This window comes from Dipodomys merriami, unplaced genomic scaffold, assembly GCF_024711535.1.
Source record: "Dipodomys merriami isolate MVZ:Mamm:240054 unplaced genomic scaffold, mDipMer1.0.p SCAF_14, whole genome shotgun sequence".
Lineage (NCBI taxonomy): Eukaryota > Metazoa > Chordata > Mammalia > Rodentia > Heteromyidae > Dipodomys > Dipodomys merriami.
In genome coordinates, this window is record NW_027202715.1 from 23238642 (window position 1) to 23262832 (window position 24191).

The following is a 24191-nucleotide window of genomic DNA, read 5'->3' on the forward strand; positions in this document are numbered from 1 at the left end:
GCAGAGGGGTTACAGTTACCTCAGTAATGAGTATATTTCTTGTTAAATACTGTTACCCTCTCCTTTGTTTTTCTTCTACAATCCCTTCCCTTCCCTGCCTCCCCCACATCTGCTCCCCACACCCAGAAGTTGTACAGTTCATTTCCAACATAGTGTCTTTTGTGTATCATTGTTGCAGTGGGTCAACCTGTGTCCTTGTTTCAGCATTTTGTTTTTCCCCTTCCCCTCCCTCAATTAGATAAATGTATATATAAGATGCAGAGTTCAAAAACCAAATACAGTGACAAAAGGGGATATGCCATAGGGGGAAGAACATACATAAGAAACCAAAAAAATCACATAGTACATTCAAAACAACAACAACAACAACAAAGAAAACCCTCTTGTGTCCACATCTTGGGGTTCATTTCATTTAACATCATCTTATATGGTCATATGTATATAGCTTTTGAACTTTTCTGCCCATCTATTAAGATTACCCTAGACATATACTAATTATTGCAACTAAGGGAAACTATGGGACCTATATTTCTTTGGGTGTGGCTTACTTTACTTAATATGTTTTTTTCCAAGTCTTTCCATTTCCTAACAAATCAGGGTGGTGTTATTCTTTCTGATGGAAGCATAGAATTCATGTGTGTGTGTGTGTGTGTGTGTGTGTGTGTGTGTGACATTTTCTTGATCCATTCACCTACTTAGGGGCATCTGAGCTGGTTCCATATCTTAGCTATGGTAAATAATGCTGCAATAAACATAGCTTGCAGTTTTACCTTTGTGATTCCTAGGTCTAGACTGGAATGATCATTTCTAGTTTCCCAGGTAATACCAATGTGACTGATTCAAGAGTCATGCTTTGAGAACCATGGGTCTAAGGCAAGGGTCTTTTATTAATCAGGAACTAAGACTCTCTATAACAAACTTTTTTTTTGGGGGGGGGGTCCGGTCGTGGGGCCTGAACTCTGGGCTTGGACGCTATCCCTCAGCTCTTCAGCTCAAGGCTAGCACTCTACCACTTGAGCCACAGCACCACTTCCGGCTTTTTTTTTTTTTTGCTTAGGTGAGGCTGAGGAATCGAACCCAGGGCCTCGAGCATGCAAGGCAAGCGCTCTACCACTGAGCCACCTTCCCAGCCCCTCTAAAACAAACTTTTTAATTTAATTTTATTATCAAGGTGATGTAAAGAAGTTACAGTTACATGGGGACAAGGGGAGAATGGGAACGGATGGGAAGAGGAAACAAAGGAGGAGGCTACAATGCTTGATAAGAAATGTACTCATTATCTTGCCCATGTAATTATAACCTCTCTGTACAGTATTTTCACAATAAAAAAAGTTACAGTTACATATGTAAGGTGTTAAATAAAAATACCTTTGGAATGAAGGGTTCCATGAGCATCAATAACCAGGATACTAAAGAATATATTAAGACAAGTATGTTGAGATTAATAATAGCAATGAGGACAGCAAACACATTGTTACAAGTGAGCACACTTCTCTAATCCTCATAGCAACCTTGTCAGGTATGTATTACCTACCCCTTTTTCAGATAAAGAAACTGAAGCTCTGATCTTTCTGAGCATAACATCTATATTTTGCTCTGATCTTTCTGAGCATAACATCTATATTTTTCTACTCCACATGACCGATAAGAAATAAGATTAAAAATAGTGCCCAGCTGCTCCTGACTAAAGATTTTAAAAGTCAGTTTCCTACTGACAAGGTATTACTGGTTTACCCAAGCTTAACAAAGAGAAAGACAGAGAGAGAGATCAGTATACCTTTTATTGCTTTATATTGACTGTTGATAGGCTAAAACAAAGAGTTCTATATATCGAAATGAAATTACCACTGATATTGGGGATTTTTTATCTCTTCCAATTCTTTTACTTCTAAAACTATGAGTTAAGAGATTCATCCAGGGAACACTGAAGATCCAAACAATATCATAAGCTCCATCCTGGGATTCAACAAAGGATTAGCTTTGTTGAAATTGATCAGGTAACTACATCTTGATTGAATCTGTGCCCAGCCATGCTTCCTTTCTATCTTAGTCAGTTATGAAAGCCATGCTTGCCTGGAGGACAGCATCCCTAGGACTAGGAAGGAGAATGAGGTCAGCTCTAACCAAAACTTAGAGCTTTTTCTTTCCTCTCATTTATGCTCATGGGAACACGCAATCAGAGTTATTGAATTCTAGCCAGATTACGGTTGCCTAAAGACAGCTGTGTTTCTGAAGTACTAATCAGTACAGAGAGACACGGGGTCAGCAAAGGATTGGAGGGGTCAGTTAGACATACTCTGAAGAAAATGCCTAGACACAAGTCACGGGTGACAGTAATGTGTGGAAGGTAGAAAAGAACACAGCCTATCCAAAACGCATGAGTAATAGAGTCTGATTGGAATTGAAGTAATGTGTGATTGGAATTCTCTTTCATAGCCAGGATAGCCTTTAAGAAGAGGTTGACACTGTAATAAAAACACCATCTTTTGGTAGATGAAGGAAAATGCAAGATTAAAAAAAAACTAGACTCTTCAGTGTAAATTAACTTATTCAAACTGAAGGGGAGAGAGAAAAAAACATCACTGCCAAGTAGGGCAACTTCAAGTTGTAATTAAGGGTAACTCTCCATGCTGTGGGCTGACTGACATCTGGTGCCTGTCCTGAAATCCAAACAAGTCATCAGTAAGACAGTTTAATTAGTGCCAACTGTTCTGAACTTGGAGGAAGTGTGGCCCCATCCCCAGAATAGGGCAAGAGGCCAGATTCTGATGCTTGCCCCTTATTCCATACTGTGTTTTTCCCTTCCAAAAAAGTTTCCATATTCTCTTCTCTCTCTGGGTACCATGCCAAGGAAAGGCTTTCACATTTCAAATAGTTATTGATCCAACTGATCTATGACTAAAAAGGAGACAGAGGCAAATGATTAGATGGGCTTTCCTCCTGCTGTTTATGATTAGATTTGAAATTTTTCTTGTGTGGAAGCTGAAACAACCCAATTCTGCTCCTTAGAGCCCTTTCTTCTCCCACAGAAGAACACCAGTTTCCACAGAAGAACACCAGTTTCCTCAGGGTCTCAGCACACCAATAAGAACAAGGGAAGGAAAGAGAGAGAGATAGGAACAGAGGGACAGAGAGAAAGAGATTATTCCTATTCTACCCTTCAGGTAAACAAATCAAAGGCAATTTAATTATTTCTAAATGGAACTAAGTCCCAATTTCCAGGAGAATTTGCAGACATTAAAAGGATACTTTTAACCTGTTGAGAAAAAAAAATGTACACTACTAAGAAGAAGAATCCCTGGATTCTGGGGGTAGGGAGTAAAGATCTACCACTAATTATTTATAGTAAGGTAATCTGAATAGGGATTTAAGGGAGCAGCCAGTAATTCACTGTGTGTTGTGAAGGACATTTTTCAGTTCTCTGGACCTCATGTTCCTCTTCAATCTATGTGCTTTCCACACTGAATATCTGTGGTCAATCATCAGCACCATCAGTGGCAATTTGTATTTTCTCAGCAGTTTAGAAGCTAATGTTCACATTTACATCACCAATTTCATTTGACCTTCACAAAGATCCGAGGAAAAGGCATGCATAAGAAATGTGATCATCAGAAAGGTTATGAGTTATTATGATTTTACCGTTATAATCCAGGTTCTTCTTGTATTACCATTATAAGCCTGAATACGTGGAAAGTAGAACATGTCACAAATTGTTCCATGGAAAGACAAGTGTCCTAGTAATCTTGGCTCATCACTTACTGACAGAGCCTCAGGGCCCTTATCTGATTAGTAAGGACTTCTAGTAGACCACTGAAGGAGTCTGTAGTTTTTCAAGCCAGCCTTGGATCTGGTCCTTGCCTTTATTAACTCACCTAGGATACAACTCCTCATTCTTTGCTCTCACCAGAACAACAGAATCACATCTCCCAAAGGGTTACCTCTCTTTGAATTTATGACTTACCTTGACTCATAGTAGCCAAGCATTCTTTCCCTTCTTGCTACAATGGTGCCCCAGTCATCTGCAACCTTGGATCTCCTAACTTGTACACCCAAGGAACTTTCTGAAGTTTACAGAAATGAGGCAAATTCTGGGATCTTAATTATTGGAATTGTTTTGATAATCATTTTGACGATCATTTTATTACCTTCAAGTAGTTATACACAGGTATTATAATTCAACATGTCAGTTTGAATACAGTGTTTACAATGAACAGAGTTATTATCAGATTCCCAATTCTTAACTATCTACACACACTACACACACACACACACACACACACACACACACACACACACATACACACACGTCACACAATGAAAGCTTTTAAATGTCTCATCACACAAGCCATTGCTGTTGGGCACCTTGACCAGCTCAGAACTATCTTGCTCAAGGTCAAGCAAAAAGACTACTGTCTGCTGGGTGTCAGAGTCTAAAACACCATGTATTCATTAAGCATCTCCCATCCTAAGACTTAAATTGATACCAAGATCTCAGGGCTCATTCACAATATGGGATTAATACCTTGCATTAATATTTCCTCAACTCTCAGCTCTACTTCCATTCTGAGTGCCTAGCCACATGGTTTCAGCTACTCTTTGCATTCCTACCTCCACAGCAATCTCATCTTCTCAGAAATCCTACTACTGGCCAAACTACAATTTCCATGGGCTACTGAAGTACCTTGGCCCAGATACTAGTCCCCGGAAGTCCTCCAAATCACTACCTGTATTTCCCCTATGTGGGTAGCATATGCCCACTTCCAGTTTGCCAATTTCTTCCTCAAAAACAATCACAATCCTACAAAATAAAATCCAAGCTAAGCCCGGTACCGGTGGCTCATGCCTATAATCCTAGCTGCTCAAGAGGCTGAGATCTGAGGATCACGGTTCAAAGCCAGCCCGGGCAGGAACATCAAGAAACTCTTATCTCCAATAAACCACTCAGAAAACCGGAAGCGGCGCTGTGGCTCAAGTGGTAGAGCGCTAGCCTTGAGCTGAAGAGCCCAGGCCCTAGCATTCTAGCATCTCTGTGATCATCCCCTGGATCAATCCCATCTCCCACACTCTTCCTTGCTACTGCTGCTGCTCAAACTTGGAGCCTTGGCCACAATTCCCAGGCATAAACTATCCTTTCTCCAACTTTAAAGTCTTCTGATTTGTGAAACCTAGGTTGGAATGTCTTCTTCTCTATCTCCTTTTAGTCCCCCACTCTGAATTTACATGGCCAGACTCTTCAACCTGACAGCATCACAATGATTTCAAATCTTCCATGGTATGATTTTCTAGGCTTAATGCTATAAGTATTAATGTCCATATTTTCCATGAGGGGGTAATGTTGTCTAAGATCCTACCCTTCACACCGTGTCTGCGAATTAATATTTACTGATAGGCATGGTGGTATATACCTGTAATCCTGGCTACTTGGAAGGCAGAGTCAAAGCTAGAATAGGCAAAGTGTAAAAGGCCCTACCTCAAAAACAAACTATAAGACAAAGGGATTGGGGCCAAGGTTTAAGCAGTACAACTCTTGCTTAGTAGGTACAAAGCTCAAGGTGCAATCCACTTTACCACTAAAATAATAATAATAATAATAATAATATAATGAAAAGTACTATTTTCTCCTAGGTTATTTTCTACTGGATCAGCCTTGTTTGTCCCCACATTATGAGTTCCTGGAGAAATGAACTTTTCTTTCCAAAAACAGAGAAGAATCAGGTGCCTTCATTTCACAAAGTCTTGCAAAGAACGTATTTTCATGAATGATTGCAAGGGAAGCATTGACAGGGAGAATAACATTGAAATCCTACTAGGTTTCCATTCTAATCCCAAAACTTCCATTTGTCATCTCTTAATATTCTTTTTTTAAGTTTTTTATTGTGAAAATACCGTACAGAGGAGTTACAATTACATGGGCAAGATAATGAGTACATTTCTTATCAAGCATTGTAGCCTCCTCCTTTGTTTCCCCTTCACATCCCTTCCCATCCTCCCCGCCCCCACTCCCCCACCCAATCCTCCCCGGCCACCCCCCCACACACACCATAGTTGTAAAGTTTGTTTTTGACATAACAACTTGTACATCTCATCTCTTAATATTCTTAAGGATGGGCAACTTACCACTGTATATACTTCACTTCAGAAAGCAACACTGTAAATGGCCTAAAATTTCCTTCATGGGAAGCAAAGGGTAAAAGCAGCTCTTCTCTGAACAGTTAGCATGAGAATAATTTATGGCAGTTAATTAAACCTTAGCCTGATATTTTCTATTTTTAAAGGGGCAACCAATTATTTACTCATTCATTTCCCTTAATGTGCTTAGAAGCACTTTAAAACACACTGTCAAATGTCAAGCAGAGGTGAGTGGCAGCCTGGAATTAAAGCAGGCATCTATGCCTGGGGCTCAGCTTTGCCTGGTTTGCTGGGCACTACGTCTCAGAAATGAAACTGTGTTATGCTCTAATGCTCCCCACTTTTTTAAAATAACTTTATTGACATGTCAAGGTGGACAAAGTTGTCAAAGGTGCTATCAAACAGCCAAATAAATCAAAGCTTGATCTATCTTCATTTCCCATTATTTTACTGTCTGTTTCTAACATAACTGGAGTCCATTTGCAAATCTCTGGTGCTTGGCAAATGTCAGACAGACTTTGAGTTTCTCCTTGAAGAGTTTTCCTATCAAGTTATGGAAGACAAGTCTTGATTATTTCCTGCTTAGGAGAGTTTGATTTGTCTGTGAACACTAGCCTATAACCAAGGGAGGGGGAATGGGCTTTGTTTCCTATGCTGTGGCCTAGTTTCTCACACAGCTGTACTTGGAGATGTATACAGTTTGAAAGTGTGAGTATCTGTTTTCCATTCTCACCACTGGACAGACGTTGTCCTCTTTCCTGGTAAGCCCAACAGGCCTCAGCATTCTTCAGGACTGTGCTCCTATTAGTCACTAAAAGCAACAGAGTTGGAGCTAGATCTAAAACCTATTTAGACCAGTAAAAAGTCATACTAGGTCACTGCAAAGAATCAAGGCACCATAGAGCAGGTCATATGTATGGTTCATTAAGCTCAATATCCTATTATAGAGTCAACTACAAAGGAAGGACTGAGGGAGGGCTCGGTGTCCTCTTTGACATCAACCTTAAAAGTTATCTCCCCTTGGTACTCCTAATGGATCTGCAGTTCATAAAATTTACCCAAGGCCAGGTTGCATTCTAGTTTGCAAATGAGTAATAACAGAGTCAGCAGAAGTCTTCAAGCATGTGAAGGGGGCTGGGCTGGCTCCTAACAAAGAAGTAATAGAAATTTCACTGAGATTTCATAACACCTCCAGTGTTGCTAGTTTGAGGCAAATGGTGCTTTCATTTTGTTTGCTTTGCATTTTTTTATTTGCAAAGCCGTTTTCTAGATTTATAATTCCCTTTGAAGAACCTGAAGACACATCATATTTTTATTCCTTCACAGTTAGCAAGCAAATATCGAGCATCTAATGTAAGGATGTGTTATTTTACCTTCAATCTTCCCCCTCCCCCTCCCATATACTACATTCACACATGTAACACACGAGCAAAGATTCTCTCTCAGGACACCCACACAACTCCCCATTTCAGTTCTCTAGTCTCTACTAAGTTGTCACTTTCCAATAAGACCTCCTGTCTTAATATATTCCTGCTACTATAACAAGAAAGGGATGCATGGTGTCCCTTATATGTGGAAGCTAGATTTAACTTAAAAACTTATACATAAATAAATTGGGTAGTATACAAGTATATATAAATGAATTAACTGAAATATGGTAGATTCAAAGGAGAACTGAAATAGTGTAATTTCTTAGATAGGCAAAGTCAAAATTCAATAAAAAATAAACCAGGAAATGGGTTGAAAATGGTGGTGTAGAGTCAAAGGGTAAGGGGTAGACAAATGAAGAGGAGAAGAGGGAGAGAGTGCAGTCATGAATTCAATGTCTATCCTACAAAATTAAGAAGAGTGAGGGAAGGGGCGGTAGTTCAGGGATGGGTGAGAACATTGAAGGGGTGACATTTTTCAAGACATATTGTATTCATAAACTGCTTTGTTAAATGGCATCTCCTTCATGTACCTAATTAGATATACTTTTTTAAAATACCTTAGATAAGAAAATCTTTGCATAATAGAAATGTATTTCCCATAGTTCTGGAAGCTAGAAAGTCCCAGATCAGGGCACCAGCATCATGGGAGGCTTTCTCTGCCTCCAAAATTAAGCCTTGTTGCTGCATCCTTACATGGTGGGAAGAATAGAAGAGGAAAGGGCCTAGTTATCTCCCTCCAGCCAGGGTGTGTGGGTGTGTTTGTGTGTGTGTGAGACAGACAGACAGACAGACAGACCAGAAGAAAGACCCAATAGCTATACATATTTATAGGATTAGTGGGACATTTTAACACATCAAATTATGAATTTTGGAAGGACAACCTATAGCACCTTTTGAGCCATTGTTTCTAAAAGCACAACTTTTCTTCCCAGTCTAATAATTCATTATGCTCTATGCTTCATTTTTCTCCTCACACTCACCACTGTCTGAACCATTCTGTGTTCTACTTTATTTTCTCTATTTATTGTCCTTATTGATCACTAAAATGTAAGTGAATGAGAATTCTGTTTAATCTATTTTTGTTCATGGTTATTTTGCCAGCATCTGAAACAATGTCTAATGTATCATAGGCATTTAGCATATTTATGGAAAAAATAGGAAATAAGCACTCTGAGATAGGTATCATTGTTACCATGCTTCCAATCATAAAACAAGTTCAGAGGTCTGGGAAGGTGGCTCAGTGGTAGAGCACTTGCCTTGCATGCATGAGGCCCTGGGTTCGATTCCTCAGCACCACATAAGCAAAAAGAAAAAAGCCGGAAGTGGCGCTGTGGCTCAAGTGGTAGAGTGCTAGCCTTGAGCTGAAGAGCTGAGGGACAGCACCCAGGCCCAGAGTTCAGGCCCCACAACTGGACCCCCCCCCAAAAAAAAAACAAGTTCAGAGAGGTTGGGTAATTTTTTTCAAGGTCAGAACTCCCCCTACCAAGATATGAGGAAAAATGAAGAAAAAATACTTTTAAAATACTTATAATAATTTGAATGTAGATCCAAGTTGTAGATCACAGATACATTGTTCTTTATATATATATATATATATATATATATATATATATATATATATATATATATATATATATATATCACAAGAGTCTGACCACATGCTTAGGATGTGTTCTTGGACTGGGTTAAATATTTTGTGACTAGCATTGTTCCTCTAATGACCTGTCTGTATTGTATATCTTAATTAAAAAGACAATAGCAAATATATTCCAGGTAAACAAAAATCATTTTCAATTCATTTAACTTCATAAAATCAACCCCTTGCATTTATATAGCTCTTAACACTTTTTTGGTGAGCTTTCACATAGATTTAATTTTCACCCTGGTAATATGAGTTGTACCATCATTTTATCATCGGGAAAACAGAATATCAAAGCAGACACATACTCTGATCAAAACCACACACATCAAATGATAGCCCTCATGGAATACAGAAGCTGGAACTGAGAAAATCACTTAAGCCTAGAACTCAAATCAGGCATCTGGATTCACACTTGTACCTCAGCTCTTCCAGCTGTGTGACTAGGAAGATTATTTATCTTCTCTGTGTCTGTTTTTTGTCCTATATAAAAAAAAAAAGGAAAACCCTCTCCAGTCACAAGGCTCTTATGGGAAGTAAATGACAGACTGCCTGTAGTACAAGAGGCCCTATGTCAGGGACAAAATGGGAGCACCCAGAATTACTCCTCACCCCCGTCCCTGACCCTGTCCTTGCATTTTCCCCTGAAAGCTCTTCCAACAGCACCACTATATAACTCACGACGGAGACACATATTTTTATGGACTTATTTTAAAGGCTAGTTCACATTTCTGTGAATTTATCAGTAACTCGGTCAGAGAATTCAAGGCCCAGTAGGGTATTTCACAGTCTAAATGCCAGATGTACTTATAAGAGAGCAAAGCATGTGTGATTAGAGTTGGGAGCAGCTACTGACTCTCCCAAATAAAAATCTAAGATTCTGTGGTTTAGTTGAAGGCCTCCTGTGGGGAGTATTTTTCACAATAAAGATGAAGTTCTTTGGTAGCTGGTTACAATAGTCTTAATGTACTCCAAAAGAACAGCCAGCTCTACAGCTCATTGAGCAGATTCATTTTGGTATTAATTGGTGTTTTCTCATTTTTCATCTACAATGTTTATATGCACAGTATACCTCTCAATAAAGCATGCTTAACAACATGGATCTGGTATTACAGCACTGCTAACAATGTTTAGTCAAAAACATAGTTTGTTATAAGCACATAGTATAATTGGGTGGTTAAAAAAAAAAACTGAGGCCATTTTGAAAAGCCAAAGGACTCCCATAATGGTTTCCAAAGTCTGATTCCAGGATTAAATTCCAAGAAATGCTCTTTGTGTCTCTGTCCCCAGTACTGAGCTGTGTGTTTCTATCAGCACTCAGTTTACACACTCAGTATACAGTATACACATGATACCATTGACTCTATCTATGGGGATTTTAGTAGCCAATAGTCATAACAAATAAACTGGTATCAATTTTATCACTTTTCTAAAAACTTAATTATATCACTGCTATGGTTTGATTATGAATGTCCCTACATTTATGCTGAAATTTAACCTGCACATAAAGTATTAGAGGATAATAACTTAATCTGATGATGGAGTCTGGAAATAGATCCTTCAGGAGATGATTGGGCCTATACAAGATGCTCAGAGAGAATCTCCTGTGACTGAATACTGACAGAGAAAGAGAAAGAGATAAGAATCAAAGAGACAGAGAACGGCAATGAGAGAGAGGAAGAAGAAGCTATAGACACAGATGTGTGTTTCTTGCTTTTGCCATATGATGACCTGTCAAACCATGCCAAGACTACCCATAAGAAGGCCATCAAAACTACCAGAAGAAGGCCATCTCTAAATGAACTCCTTGGCTTTGAACTTCCACATCAGAGAGCTCAAAAAATGTCTTCCTTTCACATATGTCTGGCTTGAGATATGTCATTACAGTAACAAAAATGGATCACATGAAATTGCTATAACTACAACACCAATTATAGCCCCCAAGAGAATAACTTTGTTAAGAAAGGAAACTTTCTTTTACTATCGTCTTCTGGTTAAACCTTAACTTTTTCTAATAAACACTGATGAGCCTGCTCAGACTTTGTGCTTCACAAACACAGTAGGCCACTTTTCCTAAGACAATTGGGTCTAGAATTCCCTCTCTGTATCCTGCTTGAACTCCCTCTCTGTATCCTGTTTTTTTCTATCTCAAGTCCATGTCCACCTCATGAGTCTGATTGCAAAAGTTTCCTGCCTTGACTTTGCCATTATTGCAATGTGTGAGCAAGTCGTAGTGACCTTCCTCAGCAGTTTTTAGCAACTCTTCCCTCAACTTCCCCAAGTCCTCTTCTTTCCACAGTCTCCACATAAAAGTTACTGTGAGAGATAACGGTAATACTAGCCACGGTGATTAGAGGAAGAGAGGAGTTAGATTGTGTGTATTGGAGTTTAAAGATAGACCCCACATACTTTTAGATGTTCACAATCATATATTAAATTTTTTGCCGGTCCTGGAACTTGAATTCAAGGCCTGGGCACTGTCCTTGAGCATCTCTGTGCTCAAGGCTAGCACTCTACCACTTGAGCTACAGCACCACTGCTGGTTTTTTCTGTTTATGTGGTGCTGAGGAATTGAACCCAGGGCTTCATGCATGTGAGGTAAGCACTCTACCACTAAGCCATATGTTAATATTTAAATAAGCTGGAAACAGCCCCTGGGTTAGCACTGAAATTATATGCCTTTCTGATGCATGTAATTAGGGAAAAGGGATAGAGTACACCAGATTTTGGTATAATATACTGGTTGTATCTATGAAAATGCATTCAGCACTTAAGTCTCATCCATGATGCAGGTCAAGGTAGAAGCGGAGGGGGCGGGGTGTAGGGAATGACTGAAACCTTCACTGTTGACCAACACATGGTCAGACATACCCATTTGGGTAGAGCCCAGCTTCAGCCTTCCACAGTCAAATTAGCTAAATTCCTTAGGGACTTTTCCCATTTTAATCAGGGTCTCAACATGATATACATTTTCACTGATCAGAGGCAGTTACTTGCTCCTCTACTTCTTGTCCCACACTTCCTGGTCTCCTCTTTCTTGGGGTCTCCTTACATTTAGGCTTCATTTGTGGCTTCATATTTAGTTGTCTATAGGAAGGAAGTTCCTATTTGGAAAATCTAGCCTCACATGTTTGTTTACTACCATCACGGGCTACTAGAAACACACCTGGGGAAACAAGGCTTAGTCCAGTGGGATGGGCATGTGGGAGGAGGGTGTGGAGGTTAAGCAGAGTCTGGGAAATGCCTATGTGAGATGCCCCCAACTCTGACTGACCCATTCTCTTTAGGCTTCCCAGCATTAGGCACTGGGGGCTGGGAAGGCAAGTGGCAAAGAGCCTTGTAGTCTATTCATTCAGAGACTCTTCTTTAAGAAATGAGCTGACAAAAGATATCCAGTACCAAGATTTATGCTAGTGAGAAACAGTAATGCATTTCAATGAGGAATGATATATCCCAAAACATCTCTTTTTTCATTACACTGAGGTACAAAGTTACTATATTTATTAGATTTTTTTTCAAGCCATAAACCATTTAGAGCCATTATCTTACAGACAGATTTGGAAATGTCATACAAGGCTTCCATAGGTATAAATTAATACACAATCTTCACTTCAAATAAAACTTTTTAGGCTCCCCAATGAGTACCAAAGTCATATTTTAACAGAATACCACATAGATTTCAAAATGTCCTGGTTTCTCCTCACTAGAGTTGCCATTTTTCACCCAGACCAGAACATAATTCTTTGGCAATAAAGGGAATGAAAACACAGTCTCTCTACATACCCTTATAACGTGCAAATGCAGTATGGTCATTTGGATCTATCTGTACTTACAGGATTGCACTTAATCCTATGACAACTCTCCTGGAGATATCATTATCCCCATTTCACACAGCAAAGATGCTGAGGCTGACAGAATTTACAGAAATTGGTAAGGGCATGGAAGAGATAATACAAGGTAGAGTTCGTGCAGAACCCAGGATCATATGGCTCTAAACCCGCATCTTAGATAATTCAGAATTCAATATATTTATTTTCTAATTTGCATTTTAAACAATTTGCAATCGTTTAAATAAATAGCTGTAACAGCCCTTAATAGAAGCAACACAATTTCCCTAAATCCCCTGGACAGCTGATGGCCTCTACAGAAAGCTAAACAAGGTATCTTCTCTTTGTTCCTCCAGGTTTACTTTCCACCTTGTGCTATGCCCCAAGAAGCTGACCTTCCTTTGCCCTCTGCCTTCCATTAGAGTTGGCCAAGGAGGAGCCCAAGCAAGAGACATATTAGGGATTCATGGGTAAATTCTCCTGGAAAATATTGCTCCTCTAATGAGAAAACCAAACTGATAGTGATGTTGAAGAAATGAAGACAGATAGGGGAGCAATCATGGAAGCTTCACTGATGTGGAGAGTCCAGAAAGGATATCATAATGGAGATCAGGGTCTCTTGATCACCTGTAGGGAAACAACTCTAAACAAGGGCAGCTGACTGAACAATCCATGGCTACCTTTTAGTCTGGCCTTATCTACATGTCTAGAGCAAATTAGATGAATGTCTCCTACTGGTATCAATACTAATATGTAGAGTCTTTATATCAACAACTCACTCACAAACCTCATAGTTAACATGTCATAATTAGAGAAACTGAGATTCAGAGTGAAGGAACTTGATCATGGTAATACACTATCCAGAAGAAGAGCAAGGATTTAAACCCAGTTCAGTCTATTAGGATGCTTAGTGGAGACAGCTTGCAAGTGCTAGACTGTCCCAGAACTGCCTTTTACTATGTGGATTTTGGTTTGATCCATGTTTTGGACACTGCTTCCCAGCCTGGGAAGATTCCTGATCCATATTTGCTCCTTTGTCCTCATTCTCTACTGAAGCAGCTTTAATTCTTCTCAGTAATCATAATATTCCCATTTCACTCAGCTCAGTTCTACATTTTCCTGAAATATAGTATCTAGGAGTTTTTCTTAACTTTATTTTTTCTGTCAACATTGTTAAAGCCCATCCATTAAGACTTAAATCATGTTTCTTTTATTGTTATTGTAAAGGTGATGCACAGAGGAGTTACAGTTATGTAAGTCAGGTAATGAGTACATGTCCTTTTTTAACAGTGTCATCTCTTTCCTTGTTTTCTCCACATTTTCCTTCCTGGACTTCTTCCCCACAAGTTGTAAGGTTCATTTTCAACATAGTGTCTAGTGAGTATCACCGCTGCATTTGTTTACCTTTTGTCCTGTCATTTCTGTACTCCCTCCTACCCTCCCCAAAACTTGCATAAACTTGCATACCAGATAAAAGGCACTGAAATCAAAACCATCGACAAAGCGGAGGGAAAAAATAAGGAGCCAAATAATATAAAACCTCTTGTTTCCATTCTTGGAGTTCATTTCAATAAACATCATTTTATATGATCATAAGCCCATAGCTATTGAACGTTTGTGATCCTCTCCTAAGAATGTCCTCCTTTGTTCCCACTCTGTGACTGTCTAGAGTCCTGTATAATTTATCATGTCCAAATGTATTTTTTTGTCTTTTACCATTCAGTGTGTTTATTTGTAGATTTTGAGGCACATTCTAGTTACAAGGAAACCATGCAACATATGTTTCTTTGCATTTGGCTTAATTCACTTAATATTATTTTTCCAAGTCTTTCCATTTCCTTATGAATGGTGCCATATCATTCTTTCTGATAGAAGCATAGAATTCTACACCACATTTTCTTGATCCATTCAGCTGATGAGGGGAATCTGGATTGATTCCATAGCTTGGCCATGGTAAATCAGGCTGCAATGAACATGTTTGTGCAGGGAGCTTTAGTGTGGGTGTGGTCTTGCTTGTGTTTATGAGATATATGCCCAGGAGTGGAATTTCTAGATCATAAGGAAGCTCTATGTTTAGTCCTTTGGGGAACCTCCATACTGGTTTCCACAGTGGATGAACAAGTTTACATTCTCACCAAAAGTGTAGTGGCCTTCCCATTTGTCCACATCTCTGCCAGCATCTTGTTTTTCTTTTTTTGTAGGTTTTTATTATAAAAATGCTGTACAGAACCAACCCAGATCCCCCTCAGTAGATGAATGGATCAAGAAAATGTGGTATATATACACAATGGAATTCTATGCCTCCATCAGAAAGAATGACATTGCCCCATTTGTTAGGAAATGGAAAAACTTGGAAAAAATTATATTAAGTGAAGTAAGCCAGGCCCAAAGAAACATAGGTCCCATGGTTTCCCTTATTTGCAATATCTAGTATATGCATGAGTCAAGCAGAAAAGGTCAGATAATGTGATGTCAGGAAAATGAACCCTTAGATATGTATTTTAATGTTTTTTTCTTTCATGCATGTGTTCCTAACGCATTTATAAGATTATCTCTTTGTTGCTTTGTATGTCCCTCCCCCACAGTATAACCCCTGCTTTCACTATATTTGAGGTCAGTATAACTTGAGGAGGAGATGGGGAAAAACCAGTTGTTTAAGGATACAGGTGGACCTGTTGCAACAATGAGAAGTACAAGTTGTCATGTCCAAAACAAGCTTTACAACGTCGGTGCGGGGGGGGGGGGGGGATGGGGGGGAAGGAGAAGGATTGGGATTGGGGGGGAGGGGGGAGGCTGGGAAGGGACGTGAAGGGTAAACAAAAGGAGGAGGCTGCAATGCTTGGTAAGAAATGTACGCATTATCCTGCCCATGTAATTGTAACCCCTCTGTACAGTATGTTCACAAATAAAATAAAATAATAATAAAAAATGCTGTACAGAGGAGTTACAGTTACATGAGCAAGGTTATGAATACATTTCCCATTGAGCATTGTTGCCTCCTCCTTTGTTTTCCCCCTACCATCCCTTCCCTCCCACCTCCACAACTATCCCCCCCTCCCACGCAAGTTGTAAAGTTCATTTTCAACATAGTATCTTGTATATCTCATTGTTACAATGGGTGAACCTGTATCCTTATTTAAGCATTTTGTTTTTTTCCCTTCTCCTCCTCAAATTATAAAAATGTATATACAATATGCAGGGCACCTACTTCAAATGTAGTGAAAATAGGGGTTATACCCGGGGGAGGAACAGACAAAGCAACAAAAAATCACATGGTACATTATAAATACATTAGAAACAATAGCAAGAAAGAAAAAGATATTTGTGTCCCTATCTTGGGGTTCATTTTGCTTAACATCATCATATATGGTCATATGTACATAGCTTTTGGCATTTTCTGCTTGCCCTACACTATTTATTGCAAATAAGGGAAATCATGGGACCTATATTTCATTGGGCCTGGTGTGTGTGTGTGTGTGTGTGTGTGTGTGTGTGTGTGTGTGTGTGTGTGTGTGTGTGTGTGTGTATCACATTTTCTTGATCCATTCATCTACTGAGGGGCATCTGGGTTGGTGAAACAACTGCCCAATAAATAAGTGGGCTAAAGACTTAAAGAGAAACTTCTCTGAAGAGGAAATAAGAATGGCCAATAGACACATGAAGAAATGTTCAACCTCTCTAACCATAAAAGCAATGCAAATCATAACAACATTGAGATTCCACCTCACCCCATTTAGAATGGCTAAAATCAAGAACTCTAATAACAACAGATGCTGGAGGGGATGTCACCAGAAGGGGGAAAAAAAACCTGCTAAGCTCACTAACCCTGTACCTCATTCTAAGGAGTGTCCATAGCCATGTACCCATGGAAGTTCATAAACAAATGCATAAATAAGCCAGACAGTTCTGCACTAGGTGCAGAGTACATACTGCACAACTTATAAATGGCATTTTAACAAAGTGCCAACTTTCCTAGGCTTCTCCTTTTATTCCTGTGACAAAAGCTAAGCTATGCTGTTCCTCTGATGTATTACTCACATGAATAAAAGATGTTCCTTGACACTAATTCACCCTGCCTCTGTGACTGCCCACTATCCCTATGCATTTGTCTGGAGAGTGGGTGGTAAGCTTTTGAAGAGCTATGCACCCCCAACCAAACTCCATTGATCACACTGTTCAGGGGCACCTCATTAAATAGTTGATACGGCCTGATATTGCAGCATTTAAGTTCCAGTTAATGGCTGTCATTTTTGGGTGGTTTTTTTTTGTTTTTTGATTTTTTTGTTTTAGTTTAGCAGCAGGACATTCCTGCTTTCTCTCAAGCTTAAAGCACTAAAATTCAGTTTCTGAGAATGTTTATGCAACTGAATGAAGAATACCTATGTAAATGAGAGAAATCCACAATTCTCTCTCATGCTTTCCTGAAGCTGGCACTAATTAACCAATAACCAGGGGTTAGACAGGAAGCTCTGCTTCTTCTTCTAAGGGTGAAAGGTTAAAAATAGAATAAAGAGAACTAGACTGAGCTCGACATACTTGAGTTTCTACTCAGCTCTCCCTCTAACTAACTGCATTTCTGGGATAAAGTGCTTTATGTCTTTGATCTTCAGTTTCCAGTTTATAGAAATAGATACCTATATTAGGTCATTTTTTCATGGTAACACACTTCTATAATTTATGTCCTCTCTTGGGCTTAATTTTATCCTGTTTTTTTAATGCCTCCTTTGAGGTATCACTGACAGGTGATATGGAGATACTATTGGTTTTATATCAGTCATCTTTCAACAGCATCAGCATGAGATTGTTTGATTTCTAGTTGTATTTACAATGTGTAGAAACATCTTCTAAACAGAACTCTGATGAACTATACGATTGTTTAGTATTGATAGCTTTGCTAACAATCATTAATTTTACAAATGTAAAATTGCTATTTTTATTCATTAGTCTAAAAGCCATCTTGGGAACAGAAGGATAGATCTGTGATTATAAATTGAGAGGATAACATACCTTCAAAAAATGACTCTCTATTCCTTCCCATATATCTTGTTCATCTCAGAGTTCATCCCAAATTACAGCTAATTCCTAAGAAAATTCACTGGCAATATTATTTCTCAAGATGACTGTAGATGCAAATCACATAAGCAAGACATAAAATGGTCTGGCCTGGCAACTAGCCCCATGTTGAGACACCAACGTGCACTCTGTCAGTATGGATTGATTGATCAATTGATTAATTGGCTAACTGATGAGTGAGTGAGTGAATGCTAGGGATCTTTATTATCATGTCCAAGTGTGTTGAAAAGCCATGCTTCTGATGCTTTCCACTCAAATGATCTGTCTTCTCTCCCTGAGTCATAAAGTCCAGGTGACAGCATTTACTTCTAACACCTTCCCCAGATTTTCCCAGAAACTAATAGGATCATGGTTTTGAGCTGTTCCTGGTTCTCTCCAAAAGGCATAACACCCACAGAAAGACCATGTGTTTTGGAAGTATTTATGCATGCAATGGAGGTCACCATTTCCTGGGAACTGCCTCAGGAAATCAGAGAGCCAAATACTCAAACAAGCAAGAGTACACTGGAGGAGGTTCATGCATTATGGATTTCTGACCAGCTATGAATAATACATTGCTCAAATTTTAAAAGGCAATGAGTAAACTACTAGGTGCTATTAATATTGTGTACATAAATATTTTTAAAACCCCATGTAAATATCCCAGTAGTCACTTTGGTTAATTGTTATCAGAGAAACACATGTCTCACATCTACACTAGGCAATGCAGGTAGTTTGGGGAAACAGAAGAATGAATGAATTGAAGAGCAATGGCAAGCTCCTGGATCTTTTGTATTTTTCTAATTTAGCTCTGATTTGGATGACTCACAAAAAGCACTTAAATATTTCTAGAAGGAAATTACAAAAAGAAGGCTACAGTATCAATTCAGACTCTTTAGTTTGGCCTATACCATACAAAAGTTGTTTGAGAAGTTGAAAAGTAGCTACAAACTTTCACACAAGATCAAGGCCAGAAATATCCTCATATGTACAAAGCAGTTTTCCAGAGAGCACTGTCTTCTTCTCATGGATCAAAAAAGAGGAGTCCACAGTTAATTAATTCATCTAACTCCTGAGTCTTCAACTTCACATTCAAAATTTAGTTTTCTGTGAGAATCAGACTTACGGTCACCTACTTAAACAAGTAAAACTCTTAAGAAACTATTACATGCAGCCAAAAGGGTAACATTATTTTATGATAAAAAAAGATAATGATGAAAGAGATGACATTGGTCAAGATACATTGTATTGGTATACTGCTTTGTTGAATAGCAATTCTTTTGTACCACTATTTAAAGATAATTTTTAAATAAAATATATCTATTCATCAGGTTGGACATTTGCATTGGTCTAACCCATGTATTCTACTCCTATAGGAAAAGTAAAATATTAGAAATTTGCTTAGTGGTCTGGGACAAAGACTGACAAACTTTTTGCAATAAAGGCAAGATGAAAATGTTTTAGTCTCTGTGAGTAATGTAGTTTGTAACTTCTTAACTTCAAGCCCACCTTTGACCTAAAGGCCAAAATTTGAAGATTTTTTTCTAGAGAAAAGGAGGTTGACTATATTATTTAGTGCTAAATGACACAGGTTCAATTAGCATCTTATAAAGATATCACTACTATATTCTCACTCTCTTGAAAATGAGGTCTAGATTGGCCTCAGAATATTACCCTCTGCATATCTCCTCTATGAGATACATGACTGAAGGAACTTCATTATGACATTTGCTATTATATTTTGGCAATAATAATACTTCATTTTTAGCCATTGTCCTCTGTACAAAGAATTATAGTAATTAAATCATAAATAATGGGTATTAAGTAGAAAAAATTGGAATCACAGTAAAATGGAATATTTTAAAAGCAGTACCAGATTAGGACAAGCAGTCAATTCGAAAGGCATAGATTCTGACAGCAAATTTCCATTGCCTTCAAGATTGACCTCTAGGGAGATAAGTATGGAATATATGGTCAGTTGAAAAAAGACAGGAGCATAAAATGCATGTATACTATGTACACACACACACACACACACACACACACACACACACACACACACACATGCACACACATACAGAGAGAGAGAGAGAGAGAGAGAGAGAGAGAGAGAGAGAGAGAGAGAGAGAACAAATGGTAATGGATCAGCAACAGAGATTGTGAGATCAGAGCCATTCTGTGATCCTCTAGCACCAACATGTGAATGAATCTCTCCTGCTTTTCTATAGGGTGGAGGAGAAAATGAGCAAAAAAGTGGGAATGCTGTAAGGGTTCCACTCTGAAGCAGGAAGCAGCCCTCACCAGCAACTCTCATGATTGGGTAGAGGAGAAAGAGAAGACTGAAACAACAATCAGAGATACATCCAGAAGGGAGGAACAAGAAGACTCATGCTGCAGAAGTGGAAGAAGCAGCTGGGCACCCATGGCTCACACCTGTAATCCTAGCTACTTGGGAGGCTAACATCTGAGGATCACGGTTCAAAGTCAGCTGGGGCAGTCTGTGAGATTCTTATCTCCAAATAACCACCAGAAATCCAGAAGTGATACTGTAGCTCAACGAGGTAGGGTGCTAGCTTTGAGCCCAAAAGCTCAGGGACAGTGGCCAGGCCCTGAGCTTAAGCCCCAAGACCAACAACAACAAAAAGAAAGAAATAGAAGAAGCAGAGAGTTGGGCCCTGGCACAGAAGGACATGATAATGAAGTGTCAGAAACCCTAGTTGGCATCTAGTTGGCAGCTAGGAAAATGCCAGCAGAGTCTGGTTTCTGAAATTGAACATGGAATCTGACTTATAATTAGTGCCTAATAAATATCTAAAAAAGAAAGGAAAAGAGGAAGTGGCAGGGAAGGAGTCTGGCTGATAAGATCTCAGAATAATCAAAGAATCAATATGGTCTTCCATCATTAGCCTTGATTTTCCTTCTCATGGCTGCTTCAGACTTGGAAAGGCCTGTTAACACTTCCATGGAGACATAAACAAGTGTAGGTCTAAAAGAGTTCCATCTGGAGAGGTAAATATCAAAATAATCCATAAATACATTCTTAAATGCAGTAGGCAAAGGCAAATAACTATAGATAACTCAGCCTGATGTAGAAAACTCAGGCAGAATAAATACCAAGAAGTCAAGGATCTTTTGGCTCAGCCCATGATGACTCACTGAGTTTCTAGAGAAAGTCATTCTCCATCCAGAAGATATCATCAGCCTTCTTTCCAATAGTCTTTTCAAACCTTGCAGACTAGAGAGGGAAATGGGCTTCAAATTATACATATGCATATGAGTCACTTGGATTTTTTTCTGTGTTAGGTGTTTCAAATTACACAAGCAATCTATATATGTTGGCAAGGTGAAATCGCACAAAGTTCTACAAGAAGTTAATCATCTTACCAGCAGCACCACAGCCAACTTCACCGCACTTGATTCAGCCCTTCTGCCACACAGCAGTGTTAACTGGATTGTCTAATATGTGTGTCTTCAAACCTTTATACTCATTCATTGAAATGCACTGAAGCATTTCCACATAGAAACTTCATTTTGACTTTCCCTAAATAGATTCATGCTCTTGATGTAGCTTTCTGTTTCACAAAACAATGGAGCACAAGCGAACTTAAAATAATTCCCTCATGAGTACACATGCATGCAGATATAATACCACATAAGTGTTAACACAATTTATATCTAGTAGACTGCTGCTTTTCTTTTGTTGTTTCTTACATATTTTTTTCTTTCTTTTTTGCTTCTCCCTTTCTCTTTCACCACTCAGGTAAGCCACATTAACAATCAGGTACTCATTCTTCTGCAATTTTCCACAGGGTCCTACAATATAATTTAATACATGCATATATGCCACTCATTATACAAAGCACCATTTTATTTTGTACCACTGAAAAAAGAAAAAAATCACACTAGCAAAAGAATCTAATAGGGATCCCCATCTTAACAGTAGGAAAGCCAAGGTCTATACTTCACATACTGTAAGAAGCATGCTTTCCATGAAGAACAGAAAGGAAGCTTCTGTGTGTGGACCTTGGCAATGGGAGAAAGGAGAGAACACAACCACTCCTGAGAATTTGATCAGAAACCAGTCATTGCAAGATTTACAGCCTAACTGCACACGACCATTCAGATTTTGAAAAATAAAACTTCAGCGATGAAACTTAATTTTAAAGTGGCCATGATTTACTGATGGCACTGCTGACACCTCGCAGAAGCAAATATGAACCCACTCCAGAAAATAAATATGACCTGAATGTGAACAGTGATTATAAGAAACTTATTTGTAACCTAACTTTCAGAGTATGAACATAGACGGACAGTATTAAATATATGAAATTACATGGGTTTTGTAGTTGGTTGTTTTTATAAAGATGACTTTCATCAAGTGGGCTGTTTTATAAACATCTTTCTCTGCATCTTATATTCATTCAGTAATACTCTTCCAAAATGTCTTCAAAGGCAGCAGTTTGGTCCAATTTATTATTTGCAATAGCTTTGTAATATCCATGGAGTAGCTTAAACAGAGTCTATGCAGCTATTTTCCTTTGGATGGGGTTTTTGGAGCGTTGGGTTTTTTGGGGGGGAGGGGTTGCTGTTTATTTTTATTCTCTATTTTTTCCACATGCATTTTTAGGTCCTCATTACTTTCCTTCTGGTTCAGCACTACAGAAATGGGTTAAAGATGTGTATATTTTTTATTAATTAAAAGTTTCTGGCTGGGCACCAGTGACTCATGCCACAGATCTCAGAAGGCTGAGATCTGAAGATCTTGGTTCAAAGCTAGCCCAGGCAGGAAAGTTTGTAAGACTCTTATCTCCAATAAATCACTCAGAAAACTGGAAGTGGCACTGTGGCTCAAGTGGTAGAGCGCTAGCCTTGAGCTGAAGAGCTGAGGGACAGCGCCCAGGTCCAGAGTTCAAGCCCCACGACAGACAAAAAAATAAAAAAAAGTTTCCCATAGTCATAACAAAGAGCTTTTCCCCACCAGCCACCCCTTTCAACATTATTAATGTTTACTTATCTTGTCTGAACCTTGCCTTGCCATGGCTCATACACAGTGGGTGCCACTGTCATTTAAATCCTGGATCTAGGGGCCAAATCAAATATCCAGTATGCCTGACTTTCTCTGGAGGGGACAAGGGATGCTGTGAAGACATTGGTCCCTGTCCATCTGACAAGAGGCCGTGCACAAAGGTCCCAAAGGGTAGGCCCAAGATTTATAATACTAGTCTATCATTACTATTTAGAAACACTCTATCCTCACGGTATAACCCCTGCTTTCACTGTATTTGATGTTGGTATAATTTGTGGAGAGAAAGAGAAAAAACAAATCATTTAAATAGGGGACCCATTGCAACAATGACATGTACAAGTCGTTATGTCGAAAACGAACTTTACAACTTTGGCCGGGGGTGGGAGGGGGGTGGGATGGGAGATGGGAAGGGATGGGAAGAGGAAACAAAGGAGGGGGCAACAATGCTTGATAAGAAACGCACTCATATCTTGCCCATGTAATTGTAACCCCTCTGCATGGTATTTTCATAGAAAGAAAGAAAGAAAGAAAGAAAGAAAGAAAGAAAGAAAGAAAGAAAGAAAGAAAGAAAGAAAGAAAGAAAGAAAGAAAGAAAGAAAGAAAGAAAGAAAGAAAGAAAAAAGAAAGGAAGAAAGGAAGGAAGAAAGGAAGGAAGAAAGAAAGACTCTAGGCCCGAAGGAATCTAGATGACACAGTGGTCAGACTTCAGGAAGACAGCATCATCTAAAACTCAAAGGAGGGTGAATGCCGTATAGTTCTCCAATAAAAGAGAAGGGTTTTTTGTCTCAGAAGGTTTGTTTAAATGACTACACATCAATGAGGTTTCCGGACCACAGTCCTTTCTTGCCACTTCTGACCACAAGAGTGCAATGAGAAATTGTGAAGAAATGTTCATGGTGGTTCAAAATGAAGATTCAATATATTGATTACTCCATGCAATCAATTCCACACCATTAATATGTCTTGAAAAGTAATTTGGGTTGCACAGAAACCATTTTTCCCAAGTCTCTGCTGCCACCCACAGTTTGAGGTAGAAACAGTACAAGAAAATTGTCATGCATGGAAATCTGCTCCAAATTGATTCATAG

The 24191-nt window shown here is 39.0% G+C and overlaps 1 non-coding gene across 1 annotated transcript; it reads right to left on the reverse strand.

Annotated features, from left to right (window-relative positions):
* Positions 1-1055: 1055 nt before the first annotated feature.
* On the reverse strand, positions 1056-1128 carry Trnaa-ugc (transfer RNA alanine (anticodon UGC)). The gene has a single exon. It is a non-coding gene; the product is annotated as a tRNA-Ala (tRNA).
* Between the last annotated feature and the right edge of the window lie 23063 nt (positions 1129-24191).